The sequence below is a fragment of the Lissotriton vulgaris genome, chromosome 7 (genome assembly GCF_964263255.1).
Source record: "Lissotriton vulgaris chromosome 7, aLisVul1.2, whole genome shotgun sequence".
NCBI classification, from domain to species: Eukaryota; Metazoa; Chordata; class Amphibia; order Caudata; family Salamandridae; genus Lissotriton; species Lissotriton vulgaris.
In genome coordinates this window covers 1,088,145,736-1,088,159,591 of record NC_141695.1, presented here as the reverse complement: position 1 = coordinate 1,088,159,591, position 13,856 = coordinate 1,088,145,736, and the positions used below count along the sequence as shown (strand labels likewise).

The 13,856-nt window shown below is 44.6% G+C and overlaps 1 non-coding gene across 1 annotated transcript; it reads left to right on the top strand.

Moving 5' to 3' along the window:
- Positions 1-12,104: 12,104 nt before the first annotated feature.
- TRNAI-GAU (transfer RNA isoleucine (anticodon GAU)) lies at positions 12,105-12,178 on the top strand. The gene has a single exon. It is a non-coding gene; the product is annotated as a tRNA-Ile (tRNA).
- Positions 12,179-13,856: the final 1,678 nt, after the last annotated feature.

Here is a 13,856-nt window from a genome sequence, read left to right as displayed (position 1 = left end):
CGGGTATATAGCCAGGACATGTAGGAAGATCAAAACCCGCATTGGGGAACATCACAGTAACATCCGATGTGGGATACTTATGACACGGATGAGTCACCTTTCTACACAGTATAACACACTGAAAATGAAGTTGGATGGGTCACCTTATATACTTTAGACCACATTGGAAAAGATGCAGAGAAGATACTGGTCCAGAAAGAACAGAGATGGGTATGTCGACTAAAGACTTTCCACACGAGGCTGAATGACAACATTCCCTAGCTAGCACTGATTAACTAACCAGAGCTGTCTACGATAAAAACCATGATTAACAGAAACTTACATCTTTCTAAACAAGTGCACACAATGGTGATTTGAGAATAATTTATATAGAATTCCTATTTATTGAATCTAGATAGCCCACAACAAAATGTATAGTACATCATAAAGGCATCATTGAGATCAGGAATGAGTGTGGACACTTGCCTTGGTAAATAAAAATATACACAAAACATTAGCATAGAGTTTTTTTCAACAGGCTACCAAATCCCAAATAACCTGTATATCTCTCTTCCATTTTTAGAAAATCAATTTTTTGGATTCAAATCTTACAAAAATTATAACAGTGACATAAATGCAACACAAAGACAAGCATAAATGATTACATGATTACAATGATTATAGTACACTGAAGACATACTCACTTTCATTAGAAGCATTGACCATTTCCACCAGGGAAATCATCTGCGGAATAAGGCATATGCATCCTATTAACATTGTTATGTAAACTTTAGGACCGGTTGTCGCAGCTAGTGCGGCAAGCCTGCTTCAAAGTACAAACTATTTACCCAAACCTCATCGGTAGTTGACCATAGAGTCGTTTATCATAACCAATGTGGATATGCTGGATAAGATGTAGGAGACGTGTTTAGCACCACATCTGAAACCCACAAGAAGGCTCACACTTGACCATTATTTTCCCAACTGTCATCAATTAAAGTCAGCACAGACGTATAAATACGCCATCCTTTTAGTTCTCCTTCACTTTTGGGATGGGGAGGACGTGTAGACTGAAGACTGGAGATTTCAATACACCAAGTAAGTGGAGGATTAGGAACTAAAACCAAGGGGCATATTACCAACAACTAGCGATATTTATCGCGAAATGGGCTTAGCGAGTTTTTTTTTTATCGCCAAGCATCGCCAGATATTATTGCAGAGATAACATGCTATTAGCAACGTTTATCTCTAAAGCAATAAAATATCCGGCGATAGCGGCGAAATTCGTAAATATCGCTGAGAATACAGCGATATTCACTCATTAACGCCAATATGGTCATAGCCATAATATCCACCTCCCTTTGGATATAATGGCTAAGAACTGGTCTGAGCAGGCGTTAGCTTTTGGAGATATTCACGCTTAGCGCTAATATTTCCATCGGTACTCCTGCGTTGATAATAGGCGATAGCGATGTTAGCGACTGTTTTTAGTCGCTAACAGGTTGGGTACGCCCACTTTGCATGTCTTTAGCGATAAATATTGCTGACATGCAAAGCGGGCCCCAAACCGCTCGCTGTCGCCTCAAAGCTGTTGCTAACATCAGTTAGAGACAGCTTGCTAATAGGGCTATATAATTATTGCCGCTTAGTGACCGAAAACGGCCACTAAAGTGGGGATAATCTAATATCGCCAGGCTTGGTAATATGCCCCCAAATGCCTTGTTATGTTGAGAGTCAGTATGTTTCTCTCCATAATACAACAAGTTTCTCTTTTCTGTTAAATGTATCTTTTCTGTTAATTCCAGTGAGTGATGGAGAATACACCTGTCCCTATACACTACCCACAAGGCTTTAGGTGACCCACTACAAGGTAGATTTGTGATGGCTACATACAGTTTTCCTCTCACTCATTGTTTTACTACTGCCTTCAGCTACTGTGTATCACTAATAGGTGTGACTATTTAAAATATCATTGTATATAGTTTAGAGAAAAAAAAACCTGACGCCACCCCTTAATGAAGAGTGCATGACTAAGCCAAGGATAAATCATGGGACCTCTCATGATGAAGCCTATTGTCAGGTTGTAAAAACAGGTAGACACAGCCAGGAGTATACACTAAATAAAACCCACTTTTTAACCAACACATCACTTTTGAGTTTTGTGGAGATATAAAACCAACGATGTTCACGTAGACCTTTCTTTTCAACCATTGTATTTTTTCTATAAAGGATAGAATCAGAAGCACACTCTTCACCCACATAAGATTTGTGTAGAGCAATACTATGAATTATGCACTATCTAGATGATACATGCATCCAGTATTCGTCATTTATTGTTGAACAAACATAATACATAAGCATGAGGAAACATATTTATACGCTATACCTCATGCTCTCCACTGTACATGTGTTCTTTATTTTTCTAAGCTCTGGAGGCTAATATACCTACATTTACGATTGGTTACAAAAAATGAATGAGGGTACCCACTGGAAAACCAAAAAGAAAAGGGATCTGACTCGTGAGGTCCTGACGACCAATGACCCCTAGAGGCACAATCGGCCAAAACAGATTGACCACCCTACTAAGAATAAGCAGCTCTTACTACTGACGCCACATGCTATTTTTAAACGCATCTCTCCACTTCACATTAAAATTGGCTTTGGGCATAGGAGTTAATTTTAATTTTATTTTCATGGACGGTTCCCACCAGTGCTACTATCAGACACTCTCCCTCAATTTGGAGGCAACACTTACCTGGGGAAGTGAGTACCCATGTATTGAACCCAATGATGATGCCAACGGCAACAAATGCCCCAGTGAGATAATACGCAGCTGGAGGCATGTATGGTTTGAGGGTTTCCGGGACAACAACTGTGAGACTCTGACATAACAATTCTGATGGTCCACTCTATTTTAATTATATGTGCATTGTTCTATTGCCACATTTACTCTTGTGTTTTTTACTTTGTCTGTTTTCTGATATAAAGTACGCTAAAAGCTATGGGTCATGTTCTTACTATATAAAACTGCATGAGGTAAATAAATCTATAGAAGGATTTCAGCTCAAGAATCTTTGTTGTACCACCCTACCCTTAATTTACTCTTATCTCATACTTGCAGGTTCCGATTCATTCCTCCTTTCTCCCTTTGTCATTGTTTTTCTGTCTTTTTCTTCCATTCTGCCTTTCCCTCTCTTGCAGCCGGACTAACAGCCTGATTCATCATAGACCCGTTTTGCGAGTCTATAATAGCGATTCAAAAGGAATCGCTATTACAGACTCGCAAAACGGGATTCATGTAGGAATCGCAAAAAGATTTGCGATTCCTACACAATCCTTATTTGCGATTAGCAAATTGCTAATCTCAAATAAGGAATAACTCCCCATTCATTCCTATGGGCCAAAAGGCCCATAGGAATGAATGGGGAGTATTCCTTATTTGCGATTAGCAATTAGCTAGTCGCAAATAAGATAGCGATTTAAAGGGTGCCAGGGGTGTCCAAAGGACACCTTGTAGCACCCCTTAAATGCAAATTGAAACAGGTGTTGCGCACACACATGTCCAAAGGACATGTGTGTGTGCAACATGCAACTTAGAAAAATGCTTTTAAAAGCATTTTTCTGAGTTTTCGCTATTTACCACGAGGTTTGACCTCGCTGTAAATAGCTGGCCGAAATTGCGAATTCGCAATTTTTTAATGGATGATGAATTGCATTTAAGGAATCTCAAATACAGATTCCTTAAATGTAATTCCTCGCAAAATTGCGACATCGCTATTACCGATTTTTGCATTTGGGATGATGAATCCCAAATGCAAAAATAGAGCTCTCAAAGGGCCAGATTCTCAGAATCTGGCCCTTTGCGAGCCGATTTCGGCTTGATGAATCAGGCTGTAAGTCTGATAATGAATGTAAGTGCCATCCCTCAAAATTGAGTGCAGCCACCCTCTAACTGTAATCACCAGCATAAATATCCAATTGCCTTTCTGAGGCTCTCTTTCAGAGGAGGTGTGTGCAGCCAGAAACACTACCTTGCAAACACCTATCAAGACAAAAAGGTGAAATATATGACGTGCACTATTCCTTTATTACTTTCCAGGCTGTTTTGATTTGTAAATTGCTGTAACACTATTTGAGGCCTGCACAGCATACAATAATCGTACTTTTTTAATATAACAATTGCAATAACATTAAGGGGGTGATAACGATGTCGGGTAGATGCACCGGCGCAAAACTGGACCGACCATCCTCAGGTGGGCGGTCCCGACCGCCTAATCAGGATACAACCGAACACTGTTCTGTTGTATACTCCCATTCCCCTATGGGAGCTAGTGTTAACACAAGTGCCCATGGAATAATTGGAGTCTGTGTTCATCCCTGCAGCACGTGACAGGCACCTCAGGGTGCCAGCCTCACAAGCCCCCTCGGCCCCCAACCAGAGGCCACAGAAGAAAGGACGCCCTGCTAGGGGCCCCCATACTTGCTCTCCGACAAGCTTTTCATCTCGGAAAGCCTGGCATAGAATGCCTGCCGGGGACTCAAGGACCAGCTGGTTTATTTTCCGACCGCCAGCATTGTAATGCGGCGGTAGGACAGCGGTGTGGCTCAGAAAGGCTCCGGACTGCATCGTAATAAGACCATAAATATGTCTAGGATCTTGACTAACAATTACTTTTGTTACTCAGCTCTGGGTACTCATGTTAAAAACCTCAAAAGCACGCAATGTGTCCGGATTTAAACATTTGAAATATACCCAGACCAGAGGTGTGCTTAATATACTCATGTACAGTGCTATAAGTCTGTATTACTTTACATGGTGACATGTAATAAAGAGCCAGACAATAACCTCTTGAAAAAACCGACCTTAAACAGACATATCTGCCTCAGTTTCCCCGAACAATTGTGGAAATTGTAACTTGCACAAATTACACCTACGGTCTTTCATAATTTACACCTGTTTGGCTTCTTCATTAAAGTTTTTAGTGATTGTATTCGTGAGTTGCACTCGTTATTGATTTTCAAAAATATGTAAATAGTATCCATATTTGCTACCCCCATATGCGCATGTGTTACATACCCTATGCATTGATATTCATGCCATATCTTTTTATTCGATCTTTCGTTTCACTAAAAAAATGTTTCCCTAAATTGTTTCATTGCTGCCCATCCCCTGAGGAAACTGGGATAGTATGTGCACTCTTCTTCAGTTTCACGACAATTTGCAGCTAGATAATTCAGAAGTGATGGGATGCTCTAAATAGTGTTGAAATGGTATGTACACATTTTCAAGCATTCTTTCTCATCAATGGATCTGTAAATTCTCACCAAATTATAAGATATCTGGGAAGTACTCATGAAAAAAGCAGAATTTTGCGAGCACACAACATTGATGAATTAAGTAGCATAAGAAAAATAAGAACATGTCAATATTTACATGAGCTTGAAATGGAAAATCCCACACAGAGAAACGCATGGGAATCAAGCAATATCTGTCATTTTAGAACTCCAAGAATAATTTTGCATCTGAAATGTGTGAAAGTTTTTAAACTTATTGACACCCTCTATTTTTAGAAACTTGAAAAAATACCATGTATCTGCTGCCACCTGTGTCATTTTGGCATTCATTTGAGAAGCAGATATGGTGATTATTTTTAAATAGTGATGCCCTGCTCTGACCTTGGTTGCATCTCTGGGACCTCGTTTCCAGGTAGCGGCGACCCCTCCATTAGGGTAGAGGCGCATCGTCCCCTGCCCTCACCCTCAAATAAAATGATAATAAAACAGGTTTTAAACCTGTTTTATTATCATTTTATGTATCACCTGGACATACCCAGTGCTCTGTCGAGTCTTGGGGGCATGTCCAGGGAATTACACTGTTGGTGGGGGAGTGGTAGTGCACGTCGCAGCTGCGTTGTTGACGCTGGAGAGAGTAGGCAAAGGCTCCGAGTTTGCCTGGGGGTGCAAGTTGCCAGCGCTCAGGCCAATCCCAACGCTACTTTCAGGATTGGCAAAAATGCAGTCTGGGAGTTAATGCCCGGAATGAGGAAGAGCGTAATGCGGTGGGAGACAGCGGCGTTGGCAACTTTCAATTTTTATTTTTTTATCCCCGAACCATCACTCTTCCGCACTTCCCTCTCTCCTCTGGCTTGCTCCACCACTTTGGCAGAGGATGGGCCGTTACTGGTTATGATTCTTCTTCTGTGTAGGAAAACCTTGTTGCTTCCATTAATATTTCTTGGACTACTCATAGAAATGCTTAGGGCTATTTGTCATAATTGATAACCAGTTTGATCATTTAAAGCCTGATGAACAAATTACTAATATAAAAAAGGGTCAGAATTTGCAATCAATTATCAATTTTACAAACTGACCTATGTATTAATTGGTCAGTTTGTAAAATTCCGATTCGGAGTGGGCCATAATCTGATCTATGATTAATAATGAGGTAGGTCCCAAATAACAACTCACTCTGATTGGTGACCATCACAGTGATGGTGGCCTACTAAAATATGGAAGCATGTAATCTTGATTTGTTAATTGAAAGCGACGCCTACAATATGCCCCTTCAAAATATCGTATGGGTGTACATTTGCTCACTTCTAAATTTGGATTAGTACATTAAAAAAATTGTGCTCACAAATTCAGATTCAAAGGGTTTTCAACCATAAAAAAGCTTTGTACATCTGATCCGAAGTTGTTTCCTTGAATGAGATTGTTGGTGTTGTAATCAGGAATATCATGAATTATGCCATGTGCTGAATTTGATGTGAAGTTATCAATTCTGTCATTTTTTTCTTTCGGCTTTTGGTTATGCAAAGTGTTGTGTCTTGTGATGTATATGAGTACTGTTAAGCACAGGGCATGGGAATTTTACGTTACGTCATGTGTTTACTGTATTCTGTACTGGAGGCTCAGTGAATGTAGGATTTGTGTTTGACCTCCTGTTCGATCACCTATTTACAAGTTCCAAATTATGGGAGGCCATAAGCCTTTAATTCTCCTAAGGTCAATTACATTTCTACCATTGGGCAACAATAAAAATCTATTACCTGCAATAGCTCAAGCAGCCCACTTTGGAGTGAACGTGCCCTCTGCAAATATGAACATGTTGTGAGATGCACACAGATAATTTAGCCGCACATGAAGAGAATAATAGCTCAAGATTTTATTGTCCATGAATGTTTTATTAGAAAAACATAAGGTCAAATTTGGTGAATATGTGTTTTGGTGTGTTTTCCTACCAGGTGGCACACTGTTTCTATCTTTTACTGAAGATGATGCCGCCAGCTCCATGGAGTCACTCTACAAACCCATACAAGTTCAAAAAGCCCAAGTTTTAAGAGACGCAGGAAACACTATCAAGTCTCACCAGAATGATTTTTGTTTTGCAGACAATATAATCAAAATATCAGCTATCTAATGCTATAGCCATACAGGCTTGACAAAAGTAGCAGCAACAATGTAAACAAGCTTTGGCAAAACCAACCTCTTTCGCTATGCCAACGTTATTTAGTTGCTGATGTTGGCTCTGCAAATACATGGTTCTTTCAAAATCCACCAGCACTGGCATAGCGAATTTGGATGACCGGCCATCCTGAAAGTATATTTGTTACGTCTGTGTTTTACCTCTCTGTCAAAGGTACAAATCCTTTCAGGCCCCCACTGTGCCTTTCATCCTTCTGATGTTGATAAAATACGGACTATTTAGTTTGGCAAAAATAAATATCCATCATTAGGCACCAGATTGCCCAAAGGAGAGAACCAGAATCTCTACAAATAATGCATATAATGTTTCAAGCTGTCTGTGGCACAATGTGGCACCCATGTTTCTATTTGTCAGCCACGAATGCTATTTTTATACTTTAAAGACAACTGCTATGACACAATGTTTTAGCCCTCCAACAAATACAATTTCAAGATGGCCAATTGCAGCTATTTGGTTTGCCAATCCTTACCTGTGCGTTTGAAAGCATCCGGCATTGGCAAAGGTGATATTAGTGACCAGCCTAAGGGGAGATAGATGGCTAGTGAGAGCGGCAGGGAAGAAAAAAGGTGCAAGTGGGGAGAGAGTCAAGCACAGAGCTAAAGCAGTGCATGGTGTTGAACACTGGGAGTGTGGGAAGAGCGAATCAGAGTGGGGAAAGTTAGGGGAGCCAGGGAAAGATCAAATGCACCCAGTATGTTCATAATAAACCATAGGAACGAGCAGGACAGTAGATGCACACTAATGGAATGTTAAATGAGAAATGCAAACAGAAGAAAAAACGTTCAAGGACACCAGCAATGGTAAGATACAACTTGTCCAATCAAAAATAAGAGTTATGCAAACAAACTAATAAAAAGCATTAAACTAGTCAGTGAGCAGCCGAGCCAAAGGCCACTCTGTATAGTTGTGTATGCAATGTTGTGTCTGTAGTTAGACCACAAAAATACATAAATTACATAACTGCTGTTAAGATTTTCTTTCGGAAATAAAGAGACAGTTCTAAAACCTTATGCTCATTGAATTAGATTAGTAATAACATTGCTTTAGGAGAGGCAAGAGAGGCAAGGTGGCGTCAGTGTGATCGGCAGCTAAAGGCACCGCTCCGTGGACCCTGACCTCTGTATCCCTCTGTACCTGTCTGAATATTACATATGGATTTATGAATACGTGTTCTGATGGAAGCTGATGGAGACTGCTCTGCTCTGGATATAGACATCTTAAACATTTGGACAAATATATAAACCGATGTACCGAGGTGACGAATTGCTGATCGCTGGGCCGTAGGGGTACTAGGTACATACCTGTACGTTGAAGCTAGCACCACAGGCAATGCCCTCTGACTTCGCCGTGCCCCGCTGATTTCGATCCCAAATCTGGTGATCCACAAGCTCCGAACTGTGATAGGCTGCCCCGGGACACCAAAGGTGGCCACCTACGAGGGCGGCCACCCTTAGTGCCATAGGATGGCACGGACCCTGAGTGGTCTACTGGTTGGGGGACCAGCGGTCCCCCTGTGTTGTCACTTCCGGCCACGGGGGAGGGGATGAAGGGCTATATAGCCCAGGGGGCGAGGGTCAAGCGCCTTCTTTGTCCCTGGCCGCTGCTCGCGTGACCCTCGCCCTCCTCTGCCTGGACCCCGAGCGGGTTCTGCCCGTTGCTGTTTTTTAGGTAAGGAGGCTGGTTGTTGTTGTGTGGGGAGTATTATGAGGGTTTGGTTAGCGGGGGCAGCCTGGATGGGTGTGCAGGGGAGGGTCCGTTCTGTGGGGGTGTAGGGTTTCAGGATGGGGGGCCCTTTAAATTATTTTGGTAAGCACGCTTGCTGCGTGCTCCCATGTGGCTGCTGCTGGAGAGTATTTTGTCAATTTTGTGCCTCTCCTTTGCTGTTCCTCCGGCGATCTTTGTCCCCGTCACCCTTGTGCTTTCACTGTTTCACGGGTTAGGAGGGTTTTTTTTTTTTTTTTTTTTTGGGGGGGTCTACGGGCGGGTTTGTGAGGGTCTTGCATAATGTCCAACCTGTATCGGTGTGGTGCCATCCGCCCTCTCCACGGCCCGCGTCTGTTGCGGGGGTGGGAGGCTGGCCCGGGGTCGGGCGGCACATTGGGCGGGTAGGTTTTGCGTTCTTGTCTTGCCCTCTCTGCCCACGTTAGGCGGGACCTTGCTGCACTTTTAGATATCGTTGCAACCCTTGCCTTTCGGGGTTTCGGGTTGTGCGTTCTCTCCACGGGAGTATTGCCTTGCCCGTCCGGGCGGCAGGGTGCTGAGGGAGATTATGGAGGCCCCCCCCCTTCATTTCCTTGGAGTTTGCTAGCTGTCGTCCTGCTCCCTTTCCAGTCCACCGCGTCCTTGTCGGCCTAGCCGCCTTGGTATCATTAGCGCTATGACCACCTCGGCTGAAGCACGTTGCCTTTGGGGCCATGTAGAGGCCATTCGGGTGTACTGTGCAGCATCAGGTCATTGCCTTCCCAGGCAGGGGCGCTTCTGATTTCGGCCATTTTGGTGACCAAGTCAGCCGTTGGTCACTGCACACTTGTTATGGGTGGCAGATAGCGTAGCGGCCATCTTGGCGACACGTACTGTCCCCTACCTCGGGGACATGGGCACTATGTCCAGCCATTTTGTCCCCTCAGCAGCCGAGCCTGCCCCGGGGCATGTATAGTCTTTGCGGGTTTTACTCTTTTCTAGTAGTTCCTTTTCCACAGTGCGTGCCACCCCCCCGGTTTTAGGACTACTTGTGTGCCCTACTTTAAGGTAACGGTGGTCCGTTTCATCGGGAGCGGAAGGGGACGTTATTGCGCCTAGTGATTGATTCCAGACTTGCCTTTTGTGCCGTTTTGCACTGTCGTTTCGGGTAGTCAGTAAGTTTGATCTGCCCCCTCCCCCCCGTTTGCCCACTCGAGGATGCCTGCCCTCGCGCTCTCGCACACCCCAGCCCGCCCCCCTTTCCTGTCTTGGGTGGGGCCCGGGGTTGCTGAGATGGGTGTACGGTCGCCAGGACATAGCTCTCAAAGCGCTTGAGGCAGCTCTCCGTCCTGGTTCCTCGAGTCAGTGGGCAGGTTTGAGTGCAGCGGCGCGCTCGCCGTGTGCTCACGCTTTAGGTAGTATGTCGCCTCAGCTCCTCCATGGCGGGCGGGAGGGGGTTTGTTTACACTGTGCTAGGAGGCGGCTTCTCGCGCAGTGCCGTCGACGCTCTAGCAGGCTTGAAGTTTCGCACCTCAGCGCTGGCGTTCTAGTGCAGTGCCCCCTTCCCTTCCATCTCACGTATATTTCAGGGATATGCGCAGGAAGCTGCCAGTGTGTTCTCGCCAGATTTTGCTCTAGCCAGTCCATGCTTCAGGCCCCGCATTGATTTCGACGATACTCGACCAGACCAGGGTCAGTCTGCGCTAGCATGGTGTTTCCTGCCTCACCATGGGGGGAGGCTATTGATTATCAGGGCGGCCTTGCGGTGGTTTCCTCTTCTGAGTGCAATTCGACTTCGCCCTTCGGGCTGGCGCGTGAAGGAAGACAGTGCCTCTTTACACATTTCTGTGTTGAGCACTAAACAAAACTAACATTGGCAATGCAATAGGTCTCGCAATGGGTGAATATGAGCTATTTAATGACACTATCTCCGCTTGGATTGCGATTTGTTTGGGAATAACTGAGAAGGGCAATATGGGCTGACATATGTTACATATAAGGTGGCACTAACATGCGTGTACTTGCAGGATTGTACGGGTATGGCTGGCGAGGACTGCCTGAGAAGAAGCTGAAATACGGTGGCAAGACGTCGGAAGCTGAAGGAGCACTACAACTAAATAGCTCATTTTCAAGAAAGGGAGGAACGTTGTGACACTGTCTTTTATTTTTCAGGATACAAAGTAAAGTAATCAGCTCAAAGGACGAGGAAGCAGCACAGGTGGCGTGGGTAGGCCAGAGACAGGTGTATGGCTGAGGACCAGTCTTTGGGGTGGACACAGAAGGGGGGCGTATGCACACTGAAAGGGAGAAGGAACACGTCAGTATATTGTCAGGAAAATTGTCAACCAAAAATGGAATAACTAACATAACCTATTTCCCTCCATAGCACCTTCTCGCTCTCCCTCGCAGATTTTCTCCAAATCCATCTCAATTCTTTTCGTTCCGCCTTCTCACACCATTATAATGTAAGTATGGAGGGGTCTGGGACACGCACCGGTTGTTATTCAAGACGGCCAGGGTTCTTTGCTCCATGTGTGTGCTGTGGCTGATCCTATGTTATCCCCAGATCCTGTGTGGGCGAACAGAAGTGAGAATGGATAGACAAATGTTAATTTATTCCAGTGGTAATTTATTCCAGTGGTCATTGTTGCTCATTGGGATTAGTATTGCTTTAAGGAGAACATGGAATGCTTCACTGTGTTTAGTTGGTGATATTAAATGAATAGGCATTAGGATTCTATGCATATGGGAAAGTGTCTTGTCCAATTTACGATTACATGCCGTAGGTAACTCAACACCATGGGGGCTCCTCGAGCTCGTCCAGCGGGCTTGGATGTCTTTTGTTTATATCCACGCAGGTATCGGTCAGAGGAAGACGCCGTGGATCACTTCATGGCAGCCATCGAAGCGACCTGTGTTGTGGTTTGGCATGTGTACAAAGTAGTAATTTGAGGGAGATGGCCAGTTAGCTCAGTTGGTTAGAGCGTGGTGCTGATAACGCCACGGTCGCGAGTTCGTTATCCGTATTGGCCAGAACTTGGGCAGGCCTTGTTGCAATTTACTTAACGTCAATGTTCTTCATGGCGTGTAAGGTCCTCACAAGCACTGTCCAGGTGGTGTGTATACAGCATATTTTATTAATTACATCGTTAATAACTGCTGGTGCGAGGGTAACCATGCTATCAAAGAATGGAAAGTTCAACTTGAACTTTGCGGGCCTACCTGGGGGAATTGGGCCTTGCATGAGGATATTAGTGCATGAACTCTTCATTACTTGAAGCCGAACTCCTGGGGAGCGAGAATAGATTTATTCACTCAGTTAAACGTGGAATGATTGACCCAAGCTGCAATCTAGAGGCCCGCTACACAGTAGACGGTGTAGTTTTCAGCGGTGAAAAGAACCTTGTTGCAGGTCTCTGCAGTTCAATGCGCCTGGCGTGGGGGCACGGACTTTGACTGTTAGGGGTATGGACGCTTCTCTAGTGGATCAGAACCGATACTCCCAGAGGTGTTCTCAGTACATAGCTACGCAAAGTTACGAGAAGCAAGTTTCAACAAGAGCTGAGAGTAGAAGATGTTTGCACTGGGCATTACAGGAGTAGAATGGGTCTTGGGTGCCATTTCATTAGCGTATATAGTACAAGGGAGGTACATTCAAGGCGGTCTGTCTAACGTAATATTTACGTTATTTAAGCATTGGGGCAGCTCGTGCAAACCCCGGATCTAAAACAGACTGTGAGAGGTAGCAAGCTGTGTGTTACCGGAGGTTGGAGACGGGCGCATGCGACAACAGAGGATCTACTCAGTTAGAGGGATAATACTGCAAGAATGGGCAGCCTCTCTAGGCATCAGAACACTTGGGTAGACACCTTCAGAGCCTAGGTGAGGAGTGTTTCGTTATGAATGGACTTCCTTCAGTAATAAGAGAGGACAACTTTATTGTAAAAGGGTGCAGGTAATGCTGACTAATTAGTGCTCTTAACCCCAACCAGCCTGGGTAACATGTGGGGCATTGGGGGCCATGTCTCTTTGCAGAGAATGCAGTTCGTGGATCCGGGGGGGGGAGACATTTTAATGAATGTTTTCTGTCTCTAATGGAGGTACCGCGCAAGAGAACCACCCCACCCACATGGGGGGCCACTTGAATCATCAACAGGTATAAGGATCTTAGCATACTGGGGGCAGTGTGTTAGGGTCAGGGATTCCCATGTTCTCCCCAGTGTCATTACTATCCAGGGTGTGGGACGCGGGGTGGTCCCACTCATGGAAGTAGTACATGGATAGTAACTGGGAGCTGGGACTTATTAGGCAGTCCTGTGCAAAATTGGACGTCTCTCTTACTTGAGTAGGGACAATGTCTTTTACGGTGCAATAATGGGGGTGTTCGCTCTGGATGCAGTGGCTGAGCAGGGGCTAATCATGCATTTCTTGTGAAAGAGAATGGGAGATGTGCGGTCCACTCAACAACGGGTTGTTTTGGGCAGATCATGCATCTCATGTGCATTAATGGATTGCTGTGCCGTTTGTTCTGTTATACTTTTATTGGCAGTTTGAATAACTGAGGCCCCATCCACTGAGGGACGGGTGGGTGCTCCGAGACCGGTAGCACATTGGAAAACCCAGGTTGGGACTACTCCCTTGGCACAGGCTGATCAGTTCAGAATGGTGGTATTTGTTTTTTCCACGATCACACAGTTATTGTTTAACAACA